The 21,742-nt window shown below is 48.4% G+C and overlaps 1 long non-coding RNA gene across 1 annotated transcript; it reads right to left on the reverse strand.

The window, feature by feature from the left end:
• Positions 1 to 2,060: 2,060 nt before the first annotated feature.
• Positions 2,061 to 11,054, reverse strand: LOC118691287 (uncharacterized). The gene is made up of 3 exons (XR_004980987.2): positions 10,975 to 11,054; positions 10,185 to 10,494; positions 2,061 to 2,790 (listed from the first exon to the last, which is right to left on the reverse strand). It is a non-coding gene; the product is annotated as an uncharacterized LOC118691287 (long non-coding RNA).
• Positions 11,055 to 21,742: the final 10,688 nt, after the last annotated feature.

The following is a 21,742-nucleotide window of genomic DNA, read 5'->3' on the forward strand; positions in this document are numbered from 1 at the left end:
GTGAACAGCACGTGCATTATCTGTGTATTTATCGTCTCTCTCCCCACGGCGCTGTGACACAGCAGATGTTTCTTCACCTCTGGAGCGAGTCCATAGGAGGCCACCAAGCCGATCAGAAGGATGGAGTAACTCTCCCATGAGGAAAGGCTGAGAGAATTAGGATTGTTGAGCCTAGAAAAGAGACGGCTTTGGGGTGACCTAATTGCAGCCTTCCAGTACCTGAAGGGAATTAATAGGAAAGATGGGGCAAGACTATTTACAAGAGCATGTAGTGACAGGTAAGGGGGGAGGCTTCAAACTGAAAGGAAGTAGATTTAGATATTAGGAAAAAAATTCTTCCCTGTCAGGGTGGTGAAGCACTGGCACAGGCTTGCCCAGGGAAGTTGTGGATGTCCCACTTGTTTCTAGGATGTCCTGTGACCACCTAGGGCTGGTTTTAAAAGAAACTTCCTCAGAAGCAGAGATGTCTTGCACTTCATAGGAAGACTCTGCAGGCCATGGCTGGGACTGCAGGGAGAAGGCAAGGAACAAAGGGCATCTCCTCTGCCTGCAGAGAGGACCCATTCCAAAAGAGCGGCCAAAGGGCTGTGGAAATGCTTCCACCAGCACTGTGGAGCTGAGACTAAGCCTCCTGACAGAAGCAGGACAGCCTGGAGCTGGAGGGACTGACAACAAACTGTGGACCCCTCTGTGTTCCTCTCATCCAACCCAGCCACACAAGACAAAATGCATCTAGGAATTAATGTGGGACTTTAATGGGAACACAGGTAGATTGACACCAGGGAGAAAGGAATCTTTCCTAGAAGGGCCAGGATAGCCCTATGACACCTACTGGTCCCAGACTCTGAGATGTTACCAAAAAAAAAAAAAAAAGTCTCAGCCTGTGTGGTGGTTTCTGAGCCTGCTCAGGACACAGCTTTACACCACTTCCCACACCCACCTCCCAAAATAGAGCAGATAGAAATCACACTGCTTCTGCAAACCTCATGTGAAGAGTCACATGGGATGACACGACCCTGCCAGCTCAGGCTGTGTAAGAGCCACCAACATCAGGACAGAGAGGTAATGACAGTGCCTGAGGTCCCTGCCAACACTGAGGACATGCACCAGAAGCCACCAACCCCCTTCTACATTAAATGCAAGAGTTTGATGGAACATCCTGAGTTGGAAAGGACCCACAAGATCATCATGGCCAACTCCTGGACAATCAACAGTGTCGATACTGCTTCCCTAGAGCAAGCCCCCAGGGACCTCCCATTAGGCACAGCCAGGGTACTGTGTGAAAACCAGCCTCCCAACAAAGCACCAACTCTTTCCAGGTGATCCCAGGACAAAGCACCAGAGACCACACACCCAGGAGGTATTTAAATGGCCTTACATGATATCAGCACTTTGAATTTCTCCTTCAGGCAACCAGATGCAGATTAAAAGGGCACTTTGGAGCAAGCCATGGACAGCTCAAGGATGTTTGCAAGATTTGATTTTTGAGTTCACTGAGAGTCCTCAGCTCCTGCTGAAACCCACAGACCACAACTGTACCATTACTCTTGAAAAGTCAGGGAGGAGTCTGAGGCCCCTTAGGCTTCATCAAACATGGCTCATGCCTCTCCCAGAGTATTCCTATGAGATGTAGCTCATCCAATTTTTCGGGGTGCAGGTGCTAAAGCTCCTCAGCCACTTGCTCCAACGTGAGGAGGACCAGGGCCAGCCACAATCAGCACTGCAGGCTGGCACAGCAGGTCCTTGTACAGATCATCCTTAGGCAGCTAAACTTCCCTCTCTGGACAAGTTATGACCCTAGGAGTAGTCTCCACTGACTTTACTGTGGTTATTCTGACTTGCACTGATTGTACAGATGACAGAAGCCATTAAATCTTCTCCTTCCTCATGCTTTGCACAGCAGCCAGGGGATTTATAAGCATCAGGTGAGCTCCTGATTCTCTATGAGACAGAAAAAATACTTCTCAATCAGACTGGAGCCAAAGGTCCCTCTGAAGAAATCAGCAGCTCTAACAGAAATACAATTTGTAGTCTTTGTTCAAAATTAAACAAGCCCTGACAGCTGTAATTTGGAGGTGTTATTTAAAGAAATCTGCACCAACTACAATCTTAGCAGCTACTTCAAAAATCAGCTCTACAAACAGATGACTATTGACTCCTGTAATGGAGAGCAAAGGAGGAGAGATGTGTTCCAGCTGTCTTCGTGGCCAGGATCTGGATACTCATCATTTTAAGATGTCTTCATGGGGGCAAGTGCTGAGAGCATGAAAACACAGAGTATGGCTGCAAGGGTTAACAATATTAGGAAACAGTGGGAAACCAAAGAACTGGTTGAGCATAACCCCTGAGAGCAGCAGCCTGCTTTGCTCCTGGTTGGATCTGACAGGCAAGCGAAGGCTTCCAGCCATGGAAAAAGAGAGATTCTCAGTCTGTCCTCTTCTTAGGGCAAAGGCTGCAGGAGAGGGAAGCTGGATCTCAAAAGCTGAACCCTGAGGACAAGCTCACAGCATGGCTGGCAGGTTCCCTGCCTGCCAGCACTGCTGTCCTTCCATAGGGGCCATGAGCAGCGTGAGAAAAGGAGGGAGGTGAAAAATGATAGAGCACGTCCTGAAGTCCTCACCTAAGAGGAAACGTTCCCGCTCGTCAGAACCATTTCTGCTGACCCCCAGAAGGTGTCTCCACCGGCCCGCGTGGTCGAGGCACATCCCGGGCAGGCAGAGAAGCCCCAGCCCAGCCTCCAAATGGGATTCTGCAGCAGGTCACCATGGGGCACGGAAGGCGAAGGTAAAGCTGCAACGATAATGAGCACAAAATGAAAAGCAAACAAAAAAGTGCTCCAGTTTAATATACTTCCTAGGGTCAAATCCCAAAATAAATCAGACACTGAAGCTCCACCCTGCTATGTATGCCAGCATTGCCATCCATCTCCTGCCCAGAAATGCAGGCATCCTCACCCTGGCAGAAATTAGATTAAAGGCGTGGGGGGCTTTTACCCCATGTAAAAGCCGAGTTAACATCGCTCCTGAGTTACTGTTAAAGGTCACTCACATGGTACATCAGAATTCCTCCCTGCTTTACCTAGAGCGAGGCAGGCATACTCCCAGGATGTGCTCACAGTCCAATGGTCCCACAGAGCTCCTGGAGATGGGAAAAGAGATGACCAGACAGGACTGACCTGGTCCAAGTGACACTGGGGACAGCTGGGGACAAGCGGGTGGTGACAGAGGCCAGCAAGGCAGGAAAGAGGTGACAGTTATCAGTGAGGGGGAACATGCAAAGCAAGCTCCCAGCTGGGAAGGTTTCCTGCAGAGGAGGATGACTCTCCTGAGGGCAGAGCCACTGAAAAGGCAGCTTTGAGTCAAGCACTGTAGAAAATGCATGGCATGGCAGCTGGGCCCAGAGCACCCCTGGGGTGCCCGACCCCTCGGAACTCCTACCTCCTTCTGCTGCATGAAGCACACAGTGGAGAGCAAATCAATCCTTGCTCTATCTAATTCTGCGATGGGCATTTCTGTGGCTGCCCTGCTCTTTGCTGAACCCCATTCAATCTCCCTGGAAGTGAAGCCCTCTTTGCTCTGCTCCTGGCTGCCTCCCTGTCACAGTCAGGGCATACAGACGAATGGTGACATATCTCTAACATCCCGAAGTCCCCATACCTTAAGCAGCTGCTACTGATTCTGAGTTGGCAAAGACAATACGCAGGAATCTGTCAGAGTTTAAGGAGCATCTGGATGATGATTCTTATCATAAGATTTAGTTTTAGCTTGTGCTCCCTGTCTAGGAACCACATTGGGCTAGAAGGAATCAGCACAAAAATCCCCAGTGCAGACTTACACTAAAAAACATGTAAAGATTTAGCACCTGGATTCAAATTTACCACAAGGAACTTGAGCCTCTTCTAAGAGTTTAAAGATTTCTCAACTACCCTGTGAAGACAGGGATACACCAGAAAAGAACACAGCCATACTAGAAATGGCAATTTTTGGCAGAGCTGTGCCAGGGTTTCAGATGGATTTTCTCTTGGGAAAGCTGTTTAAAGCACAGCTTCCAGGAAGCAGGAAAAGAATGAAGGGTGAGAAAAGATGGAAAAATTAAAAGAGAAATGATGTTTCGGAGATTATGTCACCTTACCCATCACTGACACATTCAGTGAGGGCTGTTCCTACCAACAAACCAAAAAGAAACATCAATGTTTTGTTTCATAAACAATAAAGTGCTGTACAGGAGCCTCCTGCACCTCTTGCCCCTCCTGCCCAGAACAAATACATGCGGGAACCGTCCAGGCAGCACTGACAGAATGGCTTGGATAGGGAGAGGGATGTCCTTTGCAGAGCCCACGTACCTTGGGCTCCCCCTGTGAGCCTTGGCCAATGAAGATGTGCAGAAAGCAAGGGCAGAAGCCAGCAGGGTCAGCCGAGCCGTTCATGCAGGGATGGACCCCTGGGGGGGTCCCGGGTGGCGCCTAAGAGCTGGCTTGGAACTGGTGAGGATCAGGGAAATCCAAATGTTTAATGAAAACAAGCATCATGAAGGCCCGAGGCGGGTGTTGACACAATGTGATTTCTGCCCAGTGCTCTGTTAGAAAGCCCACGGCACAATGACGTTGAGGGTTGGCTGAGGTGGGATCCCAGGTCTTGCCCGCAGCCCCCTCATAGGGTCAGGGAGGTGGAGTGTGAGCGTCCATGCTTTTTGGTTTGCTTCAACACATGAACATGGTCTGGCATCCTTCACCACAAAAGATGGTGAACTGTGCCTGGGCAGGGTGAAGCCAGAGGAAACTCTGGTGGCGGTCCATAGCGGTCCTGACATGCAAATCAGTCGCCTGACCCACGTCTAGGGGCGAAAGACTAATCAAACCATCTAGTAGCTAGTTGCCTCCAAAGTTTCAGGAGGGAACTGGGATAGCTGGCACTTGGCAATGGGCAGTTTTACCTGGTAAAGCAAATGATTAGAGGTCTTGGGGCCGAAACAATCTCAAACTATTATCAACCATCTAATGGATGAGGGGGCTGGCTCACTGGCATGGAGCCACACCATGGAGTGCAAGTGCTCAGGGGACCACTTTTGCTAAGAAGAACTGGTGCTGCAGGATGAACCAAACACTGACCGCCTGATGCCAATGCTCATCAGAGCCCAGAGGTCTTGGTTGATCTAGACAGCAGGATGGTGGCCATGGAAGTCAGAATCCACTAACGAGTGTGTAACAATTCACCTGCCAAATCAACTAGCCCTGAAAACAGGCTGCTTCCCAGATTTGCAGCTGAACAGTGCTGGCAGAGCAAGAAGAATGTTTGCTGAGCAAGAGCGTTTGCTGACTGGCTCCAAAAATCAGAAGGCAATCCCCATCCAACATCCTCCAGCTTGATCCGAGCATGAATGACAGATGAACATCTCCCAGGCTTGGTCCTGATGGTACAGTACAAAGCTAGGGAGATGGTTAAGCACCTGCCAGCACTTGGGATGTACAGTGCTTTTCCCCTAGGCAATGCTTTCTCCTTTAGTTTCTGTACCCTCAATTCACTCCTCCAAAACCCAGTCCAGTGAGGAATAACAACTCAGTGAGGTTCTGCCACTCTCTGACAAGGGCAGTTGCCTGGTGATCCTCTGGCTAGCCCTCACCTCCTGGCCCGTGCCAAGAGTGGCTGTCCCCTATCTGCCTCTGGGGTTGGTCAGGGTGGCAGCAGAGCAGGGCTGCCCAACTCCTGGAGGCAGCAAAGCTGCTCTGTGCAGCTGCTGATAGAAATCAAGGAAGTCAAGAACAAAGGAGATGAGAAGGACCACTTGTGTAAGTTCTCAGGAGAGTTTCTTCTCCAAGAAAGTCCAAGGACAAATGACAAAGCTCCAACAAGGTAACAGAAATTTAAGCACAGGGGAGGGTACCAGGGGAGGATAACCAATAGTAGAACAGCAGGGGAGGAACATAGGGTGGGGATCAGATTCCAGGTAACCAATAGGGGATAACATGGGAGGGGATCAGGCTGGGCACACCAATAGAACTTTGAGGCAAGGGTGATAGACAAGGAAGGTTCTAGAGAAAGGAGTGGGGTTACATTTGATGAACAAGGGAAGAGGGCAGTACTTCCAGGATTGGCAGGGAAGGGTCTGGAAATCAGGGAGGCTGACATGGGGACCGACATAAGATTAGGTGGGAAAATAGCAGTAAACAACTTCTGGGCAAAACCATTGAGGAAACCGAATGGGGTACATGGAACAATCCACTATAAACTCACAATAAGGAACACTTCAAGATTACAACAGAAAAACAATCTACCCCAACTCCCACGCGAAGAGGCGGCTGAGGCTCCCCAAACCCAAGTGTGAGAGTTAAAGTGACTCCCATGCAGCTGTTCTGGTCTCCAGCTTCTGTTGCAATGTCTCGAGTCAAAGTCCTCGACGTGTGTGACAGTGGGTACCGGCCCTGAGGCAGAAGGAGCTGCCTCAAACGTGCTGTAGTGCTCCCAGAGCTCAACCAGAAGGTGCCATGCTCAGGCCTAGGGGCAGGCTAGATGACTTGCCAGCCAGAGAGCTGGGAAAAGAGCAGCACCATTCTGGAAGAGGCAGAGAGATGGGAGGTGCATAGTGACTATCACTATGCTGAAGGTACAAAAGAAGTTCACAGACACATTGAACATAGGAAACCATCACCACCCATCTTTGTCCGAACAAAGCATCACTGTCCCACATCTCATGTCCAGCTTTGTGTCTCTACTACAGACTTGGTAACAATACATCCTCACAACCCTCTCCATGGTGAGAATCTTACTTTTCATTCTGTCTGAATGAAGCAAGTAGCAAATTTTCAAGTCTCTTTTGCTTCAACTCCTCAGTGCCTATGCCTATGAGACTCTCTGCAAGCTGTTCATGGCAGCCACATGGCCACCCCAGAGGTGATCCCTGCCCAGCACCCAGCACTTGCTCCAAGAGCCTCCAACTCTGAGAAACAGGAAACAGCTTCTCTGTTACATTGAGCAAACCACAGCTCTGCTGCTGCTAAACCTCCTGCAGCTGAGGGACACACCAGGAGAGTCTTTCCTTCACAACTCAGCTCTTCTAAGTTACCCAGGGGATTTAAGCAGGGAAATAGCACCTGTGAGGCTACCAAAGCCCAAAACACAGGGATCTAAGGAGCTGAGAGGACCAGGGGCAAGAAGGGGGTGGGCACTACTGTCCCTCATCTGAGGCTCCCCAGCACCAGGGTCATGGGGGATAAATGCATTTCTGATGGATGTTCCCAATGTTCCTGCTGCCTCTCCCCGCCAGTGGCTGACAGAGCACTGCTGTCAGATTTCTGCCTTGCACTCTTTTTCACTGTCTGCATTTTCCATTTTTTTCCTTGTTATAAAAACAAAAAAGCAAAATCCTATCAACTATAACACAGAATTGGTTTTTCTGGTCAGCACCAAGGCTGGGATCTGGCTCGCAGGGTCCCTGCAGTGACACCTGCCTGGGGACATGCAATGAGAGATGACAGAGACAGGAAAAATCACTAATGCCGTAGAAAGAGCCACTTGGGAAGAGAAAGGCTCCTGTTCACAAATTCTGGCCAAGAAAATCCTGAACAGGAAGAATAATTTTCTACATGTTTAGCTCAAGAAATCCTTTTCTCAAAGAATCTACTGGCAATTCATTACCCTGTAGCCAAGATGTTCCCACTGACCAGAGATGTCAGATCAACACATGAAGGTGGTTTGACATGTGCCAGAGAGGTGCAGAGCTCTCTGCTGATCCATCCTGGTACATGGACTGCTCATATATGTGTGCCTGTTACCTCTGTCCCAGAAAGGGAACATATCTTGCACAGAGGGGACAAAGAGGTGATGCAGGAACAGCAATGATCAATGCAGATGACAAAGCATGGGTCCTGAATAAAGGATGAAAGCCCTAGAGAAAAGCTACATTTGGGGATGAGCCTTTTGCAGCCTCTGTCACAGTTCTCTAAGAATATCCTTTGTATCGAATGTCTTCCTTTTGAGGGGAAACCCAAAGAAAGCTGAGGAGATGGTTAGTGGCCTTAGAAATGGGACAAATTAGTCTTTCAGGAAGAAATCTTGAAGGTAAAAAATAGGGCAAAATGTTTGAATTGGACTCCAGATTTAGTATTTCCTGTGGGGAGACTCTAAAGGTCCATTCTAATGCTACAGAAAACCTCTTGGTGCAAAGGCTTAATTCAGCTTTGAGATATCAAAGATACAAGGGGTGAAGAGAGCCTGTTCTGAGTCTGTCTCTAACCCTGTAAGTGTAGACAAAGAGTAACCACAGGAGACTCATGGCTCCACAGTGGCAGAGAATGTGCATGGCTTGGCATGGATTGGGCATGTCCAACCACACAGCAACAGCTGGACTCTGATGATTCTACCTCTAAGCAGCAGCAGGGACTAGAGAGTGAGGAGGAAAAACAGGCTTTTACTGCTGGAAGAAAATAAAATCTAAGCACACAAGAGTCTAATCCAGGTAGGAAAAAACCCATCTCCTGGTCAAAATAACTGTGTGTGTCTGATGGATGCTGGGAGGCTCTGCTGATGGGCTCCAGCAAGGTTGGATGTATGGATGCTTCAGTTCTACTGAGCCCACCCTCCTCAGTCTTGATACCTGATTCCCTTGGTGTCAGACTGAATTAGTTTATTCTGATCACTTAGAATACCAACAGTGCTTAATGTGGCCCAGAAATAATATCTGACATGCTGCCCTTCTGCTGGGCTCTTGACGAGCAATTTGAGGTGTTAATAGCTTGGAGACCATCTTCATTTGCAGCTCTGCCACGCACAATCACATGGTGGCTGTTGAGGGACCCAGAGAAAATACATTCCTGCTTAATTAACATGCCGAGCAGAACAGGCAGCTGAACCGGCATCCTCAGCAGGAAAGAGGCAGCAACGGGGCCACGCCAAGCCCTTTGGAGCAGAGGCTGCTCTCGTGCCAGATGCTTGGGACCCTCAGCTGCCACCGACTCCACAGACTCAGGGGACGCAGCATCAGGAGGAGCAAGTGCCTGCAGGCTCAGGTCCAGCAAAGCCAATTGAGGGGGAGATGGGGTGATTAAAAGCTGAACACTGATTCAGCATTCCCATTTCCAAAAGCCTAAATTGGTTCTAAAAAAATAGGAATACAGAGAAACAGGCAAGTGGCCAACAAGTGGCCCCAGAGGAAATTAATTCCTCGCAGAGTTCACTGGAATGTGCTTATTTCTCTGTTATTGAATATGCATTGTTCTAGCCTAAAAATTAGATTTCCCCTTTAGGTTGTAATTAAACCCTAATCTAATTTGGCAGAACAGGGACCTCCAAGCAGAGCTAACAGCCCTGCTCTTTCTTCTCCACCTCCCTCCACCTGCTTTTGGCAACTTTTCTCTGCATTCCAGGGTCTGCTCATGAAGGTGCTGTGCATCAAGAAGGGGCACACAAAAAAAACTTGTTGGAATTTGATGAGACCCAGCTGGAAATGGACTTCCTCAGTGCCCAGGGCTTCTCTCCTGAGCCCTCCCCAGAGCCATAGTTGATTTACAGCTCCCAAGTGGCTGTGTCCTCTGAACAACACTGCTCCTGGATGAGCTCAGTTCCTTGTAACAGCAGCACTTTGATGCCCAGTAGTTAACTTGGCTTGGTTTCCTGGGGCATTATGGAAAATCATTTGCTCTTGTCATAAAAACTGTCCAGCTCAGACTTCTGCACACTGCAGCGAGGTCAGAAAGGAGGAACTGTGTTCCTCCAGAAATGTGTTTTTACATGTGCCCCAGTATGAGTGCAGGATTGCTCCTGGGTTTGGGAAGCACAGCCCAGCCCTGGGTGACCCTGCTTCCAGGGCTGTTCAGATGGGTGCTCCCCCCAGCAGCTGCAGCTATCCCTAAAGCTGTAGAACCTGCTGATCTCTGCCAAACACCAAAGAGCTGCTCTCTGAAGGTGAGTGTGGTTGAACAGGCCAAAATTCATTTCACCAAGGTGGTCTTTGCCTCAGGCCACAGATGTCTAAGAAAGCAGCTTTCCTTCCCAGGGGAACCAGTACGTAGGCTACACCAGCACCAAACTGGTAGAGATCTGCCTATTCCCTGAGCTTCCAGCCTGATCACAACTGGCCAGTGTTACTTCCACAAGGAAAACTCAAAACCACTTTTTCAAATCCCAGACAAACAGCCTTGTCTTTGTGAAGTATAGGAAGTACAGGACACCAGGAAGAAGAGGTTCACATACCTTATGGTGTCTGGCTGTCTGTCTGGAATGACCAGTGGTACTGGGCAGGAATTGGGCTGCAGTTGGTCATCTCCACATACAGCACTTGTTCAGTGTCATTCATGTTGCAGCCAAAGTCCATGGCCTGGGTCTGGAGATGGAGATTTGGGAAGTAGACTTCTCCCTGAACAGTGATCTGGTCCTCATGAGGATGCTCCATGAAGCACATCCTGAGAACCCTCTCTGTCACCCAGCTATTCAGATTGTTCTCATAAGTTGGGTTAAACTGGATGCAGAGATGACGTTCCTCCCCTACATTGAACGTAATGGCCTGCAAGGAGATGTAAAGCATTAATCACCTTTGTGATCAAGTCTCAAGGTCTCACAGGAAGAAACAGTAAACATTCAAAGTGTGACCCCAGCGTGGGCTTCTCAGTTCACCCTCATTTCTTCACAGTGAGGATCTGTCTGCAGGCACGACGCTCTGGTCTGGGATTCTCTCAGGTTCACGTTTCTGTGCTTGGCAGCAATACAAGGGGATGGCTGCTGGAGAGCTGGGATGCTTTCCAGGAGACATGTTACTGCATGGCTTGCCTCAATCTGATCTCTTGCTCCCTTCTCCTCATGTCTTAGAGCCAGCATGGATGTTCCCAATTCAGATGAGATTTTGATTCCTTCAGCAGCTCTGCTGATTTGGTTCAGGCCAACCCACTGCTGACACTCCAGAATAAACTTCTCAACTTGAGGACCTCCCAAAAGAAAAGCACCACATCCCTCCTTCAAACCCCAGAGTGAGCCCACATATGCTCACCTTGGAATCTGCAGCAAGGGGCTGCTGGTCCACATTGCAGAGACTGAAGAGCCAGGACAGCACTGGGTTGCTACAGAAACAGGAGACAAGGAAAAACAATCTCAAGTAACCATAGACTTCCTTCCTCTTCCAAAGCATTTGACATTTTTCAACCCCCAAAGCACATACAAGTCTGACAGACGTGTCAGTAACATTTTCACCGTGGATCCTGCCTGGATTTGCATGCCTGGCTTTTCCTATGCCTTTGTTACGGAGACCTTCACTCCACAAAAAGTGCAGAACCACCAGGGGCACTTTCAAGGCTTCCCTCTCTTGATGCCCAGACACAGTACTGACCCTGTGAAACACTGGGGGGACCTTTCTGACAGCTGCTTCTCCTCTGGGAAGAGACAGACTTCTTGCTCACTCTAATGCTTTCAGTTCCCTTGGGCAGAGTGCTTGGCATGAGATAATCTGGAAGGCAGTAGCTGTTATATAGAACAGAGCAGAAAAATGAGGATGATCGTTTAGCCTGTCTAAATGGCTATGAAGACACTGAAGGGCAACATTAGGAAACCAACTGGAAGTTATTGAGATGTGCAACAGCTGAGCTGGGGCATTCCAAGGACAAGGGCTTAGATGAAGCAGTTCCTGTGTCATCAAGTCAGCAGTCATGATTTTCTTGTTTCTGTAAAATGAGTTGATCTTGTAAGCATAATGCTTACAAAAATTTGTAGGAACCAATTTAAAAAAGAAGAAAAAGAATTTCCATATATCAAGGTGAACAGGTGATACAAGGGTCAGTGCTAGCAAACCCTCTCTTGGAAGTGGAGGGGAAAGAATCCATGCTAAAAGCCAAACAACCCAACTAGCCAGCCTGCTTTCAGGTAAGGAAGGGATTACTTGTTCCTCGGATGCCCTGTGGCCTTGTAGGGCTTTAAAAGAAACCTTCTGAGGAACAGAGATGTCTTGCACTTCACAGGAAAAGACCATGCTTAAGATGGATAGTCAAGACCTTTTCCTGATTTCTCATGGTTTTGCATTCCCAAATTCCTCCCTTTTTTTCTCACTCTTCTCTGATACAACACCACAACCAAGCTCCTCCTAGAGCCCACAGAATTGACAGTCACCTGTGTTGCATATGCAATGCAGGGAGCTGGGCTGCTGACCAGCCTGATGACCATCAATCTCTCTGGACCCAAGGAGAACAAAAAGCTCACATGCAGGGGCATCAGGCTGTGGCTGAAGGAGCCAGGTAGCCACAGCTGACATGGATGTCAGATGCCATTTAGGCTTTCCAGGCAGGACTTCCTAACCAGTGCCCTGATCGTTCTATTTCCCTCTCCAGCAAAACCTTTGGGCTCAGAACTGCACAGTGACAGTCCCACTGTAGCTGATTGAGCAAGTCTTCCTCAAGTTACCACTGAGGCAACCCTTTCTCAGAATACCAGTATAAGCAGGAGCTTCATGCATACACATTTCACATTCACTTCCACATGTGTGCCCAGTGGTCCTGAAGCTAGGGAATGCACACCAAGGTTAGCCAGCATTTTCTCTGTAGAGTTCCATTTCCCCTGGGAAGAAAGCCACAGAGAGAACACCCATGACCCTGCTATTATCTCCTCTGAGCTGCTCTCTAAGGGTGTTGCCAAACCTGGCTGCCCCTGGGACACCAGGGCTGGCTGAGAGACTGGGGTGAGTGGTTATGGAAATATTGGCAAGTGTCAGGTTGTCAATTATAATGATCCCTGGGAACAGTTTCCCACATGGATGGATACCACACTGATCATTAGAGCTGGCACACTGTGTTTTCCTCCTCCAGGACTCAGAGCTAGACCAGCCCTCTGCTCATGTTTGTTTGCAGAGGAAAAGCAATGCTGCTCCCAGACACTCCCACCCTTCACAGGACTTTTGTTTTACCCCTTGCTACTCCTGAATAAAGCACTTGGCGTTTGTTTACTTCCTGCCTGGCTTCTAACTTAAGTCTAACTTACTTTCCCTGCCCTTCCTTTCTGCCTTAGCACACAACACTGGCAACCTCCTGTTTGCCCCAAAGGAGCAGTATTTCCGTCAGCCTGTATTTTGGGAACAGCACTGGGTTTTGGTAGCTATGGAAACACAAAAAAAGCCTTAGTAACTGATGGTGACCAGGAAGGAAAGCAACTGGTGCTGCCATGGAAACCTGTGGCCTTAAAACAGCTTCTTGAAGTCACTTGCTCTTTTTCCCAGGCAAACGTCAATGGGCTGCAGAAGAAGCCTCAGTGGAGGGGATCTGACAGGGAAGGCTCAGCCCTTGGCAGGGGCCTCACCTGGGCAGTGCTGGAGCAGCCTTCCAGCACCATCTCCACAGTCTGGCCTAGCCTCAGGTCCATCTGCAGCAGCCACAGCTTAAACATGGGGCTGCCAGATCTGGAGGTCTGGGAAGCTTCTACTCTTGGTGCCACTCAGGGCAGGGGGACAATGATGCTGCTGAAATATGTTGAAACCTTCTGTGGGCTAGTACAGCTGATGGATGTGGTGTCCTTTGTTTGTCACTATGAACTGGTAACAGAAGGGAACGAAGCCAGAAGAGAAGCAGAGATGGAAAATTCCATGTGAGCTGCTCAGTTTCAGCACTGTGGTGAGGTTCCCTGACTGAACACTCTGCAATAAAGCTTCCACCCAAAAGGCTGCCCAAGCTCAAAGCTTAAACCACAGCCAGGTCTTGGCTGCCCTAGAGTTTATCACCATCCAGCAGCTGCTCTGTTTGCATACAGTCTGCATGAAAAGCATCTTCTCAGTTGCTGCCTCATCTCAGAGCATCACCAGCTGCTTAATTAACACTCTGAGGGTTTTTCCAAGGTGCTTCCTGCAGGTCTTACTGTACCAGACACTGACCTGGCTGCAGGCAGAAGGAAGAACAGCTTCAGTGCCATTTCACCTTTCCCTTCGAGCTGCTGCCTCACGTGGCTTCCTCTGTAGATACTACTGAGGAGCTGCAGGCTATAGAGACTCATCTGGTGGTGCCATGGCACCCCCTCATCCCCTCAGCTCTTAAAGAGCATCCAATCCTAATCATTCCCAACATCTCACCCTCTGCCAGAACAGTACAGCTGGGTTGGTGTTTCACAAAGAGAAATGAACTGTGGGAACACAGGATCAACAGAAGTTTCCCCAGAATGAAGACAGCAGCAAGACCAGTCTGGCTACTGAGGAAATGGAGTGACAAGAAGAAATTAGTGACTCCAGCTAGACAGAAAACAAAATGAATGCTCAATGGAAATTGATTCCTTCATGTAAAGAAACCTTAACTGCAGGCTAGTCTGGAGCTTTTATTTTACTCTCAATAAATCTGAGCATGACCAGGAAACAAATTGTTCCTGGAGCAGTTACTGGTTTTTTGAAAGGCAGAGAAAATGTGGCAGCAGAAGTGATGGTATAGAAGAAAGTTACTCTGGAAAACTGTTAAGAACTGATGCATACCAGCTTAGTGGTTTATGTTGGAGACAGCAATGGATGAAAGCTTGGAGAAGCTTTCACACCGTGAAACCTGGGTCCCATTTCACCCAGTAGTAGCTCTTGCAGCTGACAGCCCTGGCAACAGCCCTAAACCAAGCAGAGGGGCACAGATGGGAAGAGGCAGAGCGCAATGACACCATGCAGACTGACATTGCCCACTCTCTTATGTAGCCAGCTTGTAGCTGCAGAGCACAGGACATGCTGGACTAGGGTCTGCCTCCCTGCAATGTCCCTGTGTATGTGGATGGCTGGTTGGTATATATTTAACACCCCAAAATCTGTCCTAAACACAAAAAGTAGGATTAACCTACTCTTTCTACCCAAAAATTTAGGTGTTGGGAGAACTGTGGACTCTCTTTGCAGTCAGGGAAAAGAACAGGCACCTCAAGAAGACAATTCTCATCCCAAAAACTCTCCAGCACAAAGCACAGAGCACTTGGAAAAGGCTCCACTTTCTCCCAGTTACAAGAGTGTGTCTGATTTCAGACACAGGCAGTAGGATGAGTGAAGCCCCTCCTTTGAGCTCACCTCAGTGTCACAGAGCATCCTGCCCAGCCTCAGAGAGCTTCCCCTCTCCCTTTTGGAGCTGGTCCTGCAGCCATCCTGGCTTTGCTTTGGGCTTCTGCTGTGGAGAGACGGTGAGGCAGCAGGCAGAAGCAAAGAGGAAAGAGACACTAGGTCTGATCTGATAGAGCCCAGCCCAGCTGGGCAGCTGGGGATGAACAAACCGAGGAGGATACAGGGCAAAGACAAATTCTGCTGCTCCTCCCAGACTCCCAGGCAGAGGGGAAATAAAACAGCACCATTCATTTAGGGGAAGAGCTGCCAAGAAGCTACTGCTACTGTTGTGAGATGATGCTCCATGGGGAACAGAAAAGCAAGGAATGTTATTGCAAAGAGAAATATACTGGTAATGTAACATTTTCCAGCCAGACACTGCTGGGACATGCTGTTTTTCTCCAATTGTTACTTGATAAAGTGAGAAATAAATGTATTAGAACTAAAGACAATTCAGTAACAGTTGAGCAACTGGTTTCCATTTCAGTGGCTTTGGAGGGTATCCAACAACTTTCAAATGGCCACCACGTGTTTCTGAGGGAATCTCTGGCTTCAGCCAAACAGAGCCAGGAACTTGTGCACTGAAGAAGCTCTAGTCTGATGGACTAAAGCTGCTCTTTGCTGAGCCCACAGGAGAAGCAGGAGCTGAGATATCTCCTATCTGAAGCAGGGTCCCAACTTGAGCTCTGGAGTAAACAGTTTGTCAGTGGCAATTGTGGTGCCAGTGCCCACAGCCCAGACAGGTATGAAGTTCACATGGCTGTTCTCAATGAACAGCTTCACCTTGTCCTGGAATTTCTTTGTGCCATCCACATTTGCTCTGACAGTCAGAGACACCACAGACTTAGGGGGGACCACTCTTTTACTGGGTTCAGTCCTCCAGTGTGAGTGTTTTGCAGCCTGTAAGACAGCCAAACACGAACTTAGGATGGAAACCATGGACTTTGCTCTGTTGAGTCTAAAGGGGGTCTAAAGAGAGGATAAAAATCATAAAGCCTTTATTATTCTAAATCTACAGAGTCTGGCAACAGCAACTCTCTAAGAGCTTATACAAACTGTATTTTACTCTCCTTTATCAGACTCATGTCATTAGCCCAGTTTTGCTCAACCCAAGGGATGCTCTTCCTCAGGAGGTTACTCCCCCTCCAGTCTCTCTTTGGACTGCTTGCCTAGGGAAGCTACTTACTCTCTCCTGGCTTCCCAACAGTGGAGCTGGGTGTGCACAAAGGCACAAGGTCAGAGGGAGCCAGGACTGCTCAAATCCCAGCCCAGCAGCCACACAGCTGGAGGACACTGCTGAGAGCCTGAAGAATAAGTCTGTAAAACCAGCTGAGCAAAACCTCAACACCAAAGTTTCCTTCCCCAAGGGGACATCAGTGCTTCTCAACAGCCCCTGAAGGACTGTTTACATTTATCCCCCAAACAGCTGGAGAAGCAGCAAGAGGAAAATTCACCTCACTCCTCCTCAGCCCAGGAGGCTGAGCCTGGACTCTCACACAATACCCAATACTTCATCCACAAACTCAAACAAGTCCACAGTGTCAGGGCTGGCTTTAACCACCTCCAGAAGTTCACCCCACCCACATGGAGAAGAAAAAACTCCCCCCAAGCCTATTTACAAGCCTCTCACAGACTCCCCCTCCCACACTATTAGACTAATAAGGGACCAGTTTTTCATCTGCATACAATGATATAAATGCAGAGAAAATCTATTGTCTTGAACAGAATGAGTTCAGCTTTACAGCCAGAAGCTGAGGGCAAAGTGCAGCCCAGCAGATGCTGGGCACTTTGTGGCTGCAGAGTATTTTCTATCCCCACTGAAGATCCCTGCAGTGAATACAACTCATCTGTTCTCCAGGAGAATAGAAATGACACCAGGAAGAAAAAAAAAAAGCAAACTGCTCTATATAGTGATATCTTTCCCTTTAACAGCCACCTTCTGTTTTCATCCTGCCACTGCCCACTTTCAATCAAAGAAATTGCTCTCAAAAACACAAGAATGACTTCTGCATTTGACCATTTGGTACATGATTTCAGCTTGTGATTTTGGAAACAAAACAGTACTCCTTCAGGAATATCCTGGGTAACCCAGCTAACAGAGGCCAGTGCAGATCTCTCTCACAGGATGCTCAAAGCTGGCAGAGCCAAAGCCCTCCCAGATACCAGCAAAGCTTCAGCCCCATCAGCTGCACTATTCCCATACCTCAGTATCCTGGGATCCCAGGGAGCAAATGGTCCCTCTGCAGGGACTTATTTTAAATTCCCTTGGCTTCATAAAACCTCAAGCTCCCTTCCTCCAGGACGGATCAGCAATTAGGAACTACCTCACACAGCAAATGGAGACATCACACCCTCACTGCTCACTGGCTGTGATTGCTGTCTGCAGAGGTTTACACCAGTTCAGCTCCAAGACTTGGGTTTCCATGATGGAAAGCCAGGGATACAGCAACACCTTGGGGGATTTCTGCTGAGCCAGGACACCAGCCCACAGCCTGCTCTGCAGGGGATACATGGCCTGGCTATCTCCTACAGCCTGCCACAGTTTTGGAGATAGGCACACAACCAAGCACACCGAGCTCATGCAACAACAGCCAAGGCTTATTGAGGGACACCCTCTTTTATAGGGGGTTCCAAATTCTCCTGCTTGAACACCTGATTGGTCGAGGTCTTAACATACCCAGCTCACTGGCCAATTCGAGTCTGCATTCTGGTTTGAATGGGATTGGCTGGGATCCCCTGTTTGGGTTCAAATCCAACCCATCACTGTCCTGGCCAGGGACTTGATCACTTCTGTTCTCTAAGGGACAAGGCCAGGAACTGGGCTCTGTTATGGCCACTTCTACCTGTGCAGCTACAGACAGGTCACCTGCTTACCAAGAGTCATTTCAACACAGGTGTGGAGGAAAAACCAGCTGCAGGCACAGCCCAGAGCTTCTCCATGCCTATAAACAGTGCTGCCAGCTCCTGCAGTGATTCCAACAGAGAGGCAGGAGGGGCACAAAAAGGACAGGCACAGGTTTCACAATCCCAAATGCCACAGAGGTCATCAGATGCAGACAACAGTCAGCAGCACAGTTAAAAGAAACAAAGATACAAGAGGCCTTCAGAATGAAATCAGATTAAGCAGGATGAATCTTCTATTACAGAACCACATTCCTGCCTGGTGCTTTTCTTATTACTTCACTTATTCAAAGAGAAACAAGAAGCGGCTCAGCAGTGATGCAGGGAAGGGAGGAAGCAGCTCAGGAAAGGTAATGAGTTTTCTTAAAAAGTCCATGAACAGCATGAAAACACAGAGGCTTCCTGGGTGTAGAATGATAATGGCCCTTCAATCAATCCACAATTGATTTCACATTTAAACTGTAGATCATCTCAGTAAAATGCCTTTTGTGAGCCTGATATGGAGAACTGGAATCTGCATTTCAAAGGCAACGCTCTGGTTGCTCAGCCAATCTTCCCCCCCAGTTTTAGTGGGGAAGGAGCTGGGCTGATGTAGGAGACACAGGGGTGCCTGCAGCAGACCTATTGTTGGGGCATCTGACCTGGTCAGCGATGAGGTGCCCTCACAGCACTAAATAACATCCTGCACTAAATGTTGGTGGGTAAATGATGCCCTTGCCTTGCAACAGAATACGTGCCCAGAGTGGCTAGAGACTGGTAATGGCTTAAGCTCCCTTCTCCTGAAGTCTCATCCCATGGACCCTCCTTGGACAAGGACTTTCAGAGGAAGGACCAGAGAAGACTATGAAGGACACCAGAAAATACTGACTTTTATTCTTTTGGTCCTATTTGATCTCCTGCTGGCAAAATGCTGCCTAAGGCACCAGCAGCCCTGGAGTTAACACCCTGAAGAGGCTGTGGTGGAGGAACAGGAGTGACGGATGCTCTTATGTTCAAGTGCTCCATTTCAGCTCTCACACTCCGGTGCGAGCCCAGGGCGCGCTCACCAAAGGAGACGTCACCAGAGAGGAGGGAGGGCACATCAAAATGGTCCCATGACACAGCCCCAGCCCCAAAGGCAGGGAGGCAATGGCTTTGTTAAAGGGAATTGCAAAGGATTTGGGTGTTGTTACGGCTGGGGGGGATAAAAGCTGCTGTCAGAGGCACCCTGGGTTTCAAATCAACCCAGCACCCTGTGCTCAGCACAGCACCCACATGGACAGGAGGCAGTCAAAGCAAAGTGCTCAGCAGCTGATGTGGCTTAGGCACCACGGCAGGTGGGACATGTCTCCGAGTTGCTGCTGGTCCACTGAAGGATCCCAAACACACTCCCAGAGATGCCTATGTGCCTCAGCTTCCCCATCTGTAATGTGGTGGACACAGAGGTGTTGCCACAGAAGTGGACTCACTGTAACCAGCCTTCCCAGGCACAGATTCCCTACTTTGATATTTCTCATTTGGAACTGGTGTTTCCATGGAGGATCCTTCCCATGAGATCTTGACATACACTGTCAGGTTTTTGAGACAAGAAGCCAGGGGAGCCTCAACCATCCACTGCAGTAACAGTTCTACTCAGAGGACAGATGAAAAGACCAGCTTGTCACCAGTGAACCCATCAGCTGTCACAGCCAAGAGCAATGGCTTAAACAACCAAATGTGTGTCCTTAATCCAACACACCACATTCAGCAGATGGGCTCCAAACTGCAAAAGTCACCAACATCCACTGAAATCAGCACTTGAAGCTGCACAAGACTCAGATTTATTTCATGGCTGATGCCAATCAATGCCCACTCTGACCTTTAGTTAAAAATCAGGGATCACAGTGCACTGTACTTTCTGTTTTATTCACCAGACTGCCACTGGCTCTGCTCTACACATCTCAACAAGCAAAACCTGCCCTTGCTCAAGGAGAAAGCTGCTTATGCAATAATATCCCATGACCAATTTGGGGGAGGGACAAAGAATAAATTATTTGATTGTGAAATGTTCCCTCTTCATTTAAAAAAAAAAAGAAAAAAAAAGGCAGCACTTTTCTGCAAACAAAAAGTCAGCATAATTGTTTCTTTACTGAGATCAGACCTACTCACCACTCTTCTCTTGCAAAGTAATAACCTTCTTATTATTTTTTTTTCCATTTCCCTTATCCTATTGGTAAAATTGACTGCAGAGTCCTTTCATTTCTTTACTGCCTTGATCCTGTGCCTCCCAACAGCAGCATCCCAGACACAGCCACAGCTCAAAAGCTCCAGAGCATCCAGCAGCAGCTTTCCTGCCTACCCCACGTTAACCCACCAGCCCATGGCTCAGATGTGCTGGGACAAGCCCTCACTTGAGGATCCTTAGCTGAGGTTTACCTGCAGTCTAGCTGCTTAGCACAGCAATAAAAGTATCATTTACTCATTCACCTTTTCTCATCTAATGAAAATAATAAATTGACAAAGAGAAACAACAAGGTATCAGCATCAAAAATGCACAGAGAGCACAACCTTTTGGTAAGAAAACAACTCAGTGTGTCCTTCCCTGCTATAAACAAGCTTTTGAAAGTGTCTGGCATGATGTAGTGCTTCATTTTCTACCTCTTTCAGTTGCTCTCTCTCTTTTTATTTTTTGCAGACTTTACATCATTGGGATGGAGACAAATAGGTAGAAAATTGCTTTCCTTCCTTTCCAGAAATGCTTTGTTAGTTCTAGAGCCAGAGATACACCACAGCTGAAGTGTGAGGGACTGGTCAGCAAGGGAAAACACTGCCAAGCACTTTGACCAGTGCTGAGCCAGGAGGGTGGATGGCTTTCCTGAACACTGAACATTGTTTGCAATGGACTTGAACTCAAACGCAGGCAGTTTGTTCCAGCTGCTTTTTGGACAGCCTGAGCAGAAAGGTGATTTGTGTCTGGGGCTGGAATAAAAGCCTCTGAACATGCAGCTTTTTGACCCAGTGTTGCTTTCATGTGCCAAGGGGTCTTGCAGGAAGCCTCCCAGCTGATCTCCAAGGGAGGCTGTTAAAAAGCAGGGATTGGGGTTTCGTGAACAACAGACACACCTTTCCAAGTCCATCTAAAAGATCCAGATTCTAAGAAACCCCCCAAATTTGACTAGTATCACAACTGCCCAAGTTGCCAGGAATTCCACAGGTCCACAAGTCTCACAGCTGCCCCTGAAGACATCTACCCCAACCCTGCTGGCTCACCTCATATCTGTGTGTTGCTCTGACAAAAATCTCCTCAATGTTCAGTTCCTCAAAGCTGAAGTGGAGCTGGGGCCCAACACCTTCCCTTGTGAGGAGCAGGGGCAGCCTGGTCTCACAGCCTGGGGAGAGATTTCTATTTAAGTATGGTAATTCCTTCTGCTATCCTGCATTTTCCAGGCTGCCTTAATGCTATCCCTGGCTCTGAGCTGCCTGGGACCAGCTACTGATGTTCCAGGAGAAGATACAGACCAATCTCTTCCCTCAGGAGAAATGCTTTGGATCTGGCTTCCAATTTCTAACCCAGTGCTTGGGCTGGGTTCCGATTTGGCCATGCATTTTTATTCTAAAAAAGTGATGCTGAGTTTAAAATGATCTTTGATTTCCTTCCCATGCACTTAGAGGAGCTTTGAAGTCCATTCAGTGAAGGCACAAAGCTCACAAAGAGCTTGGCATTGCTGCCTGGCTTGCAAGTAAATCAGGGTGTAGGTGACACAACAGCACAGGACTTTATTGCCAAAGTGCTCAGCTTCTCTGCTTCTCAGCAACTTCTTGACAGAATCTCCTCATGCTTTGTGACTGGCTTTGAACACAGTTCCCACCTGAC

The sequence above is a fragment of the Molothrus ater genome, chromosome 12 (assembly GCF_012460135.2).
Source record: "Molothrus ater isolate BHLD 08-10-18 breed brown headed cowbird chromosome 12, BPBGC_Mater_1.1, whole genome shotgun sequence".
NCBI lineage: Eukaryota > Metazoa > Chordata > Aves > Passeriformes > Icteridae > Molothrus > Molothrus ater.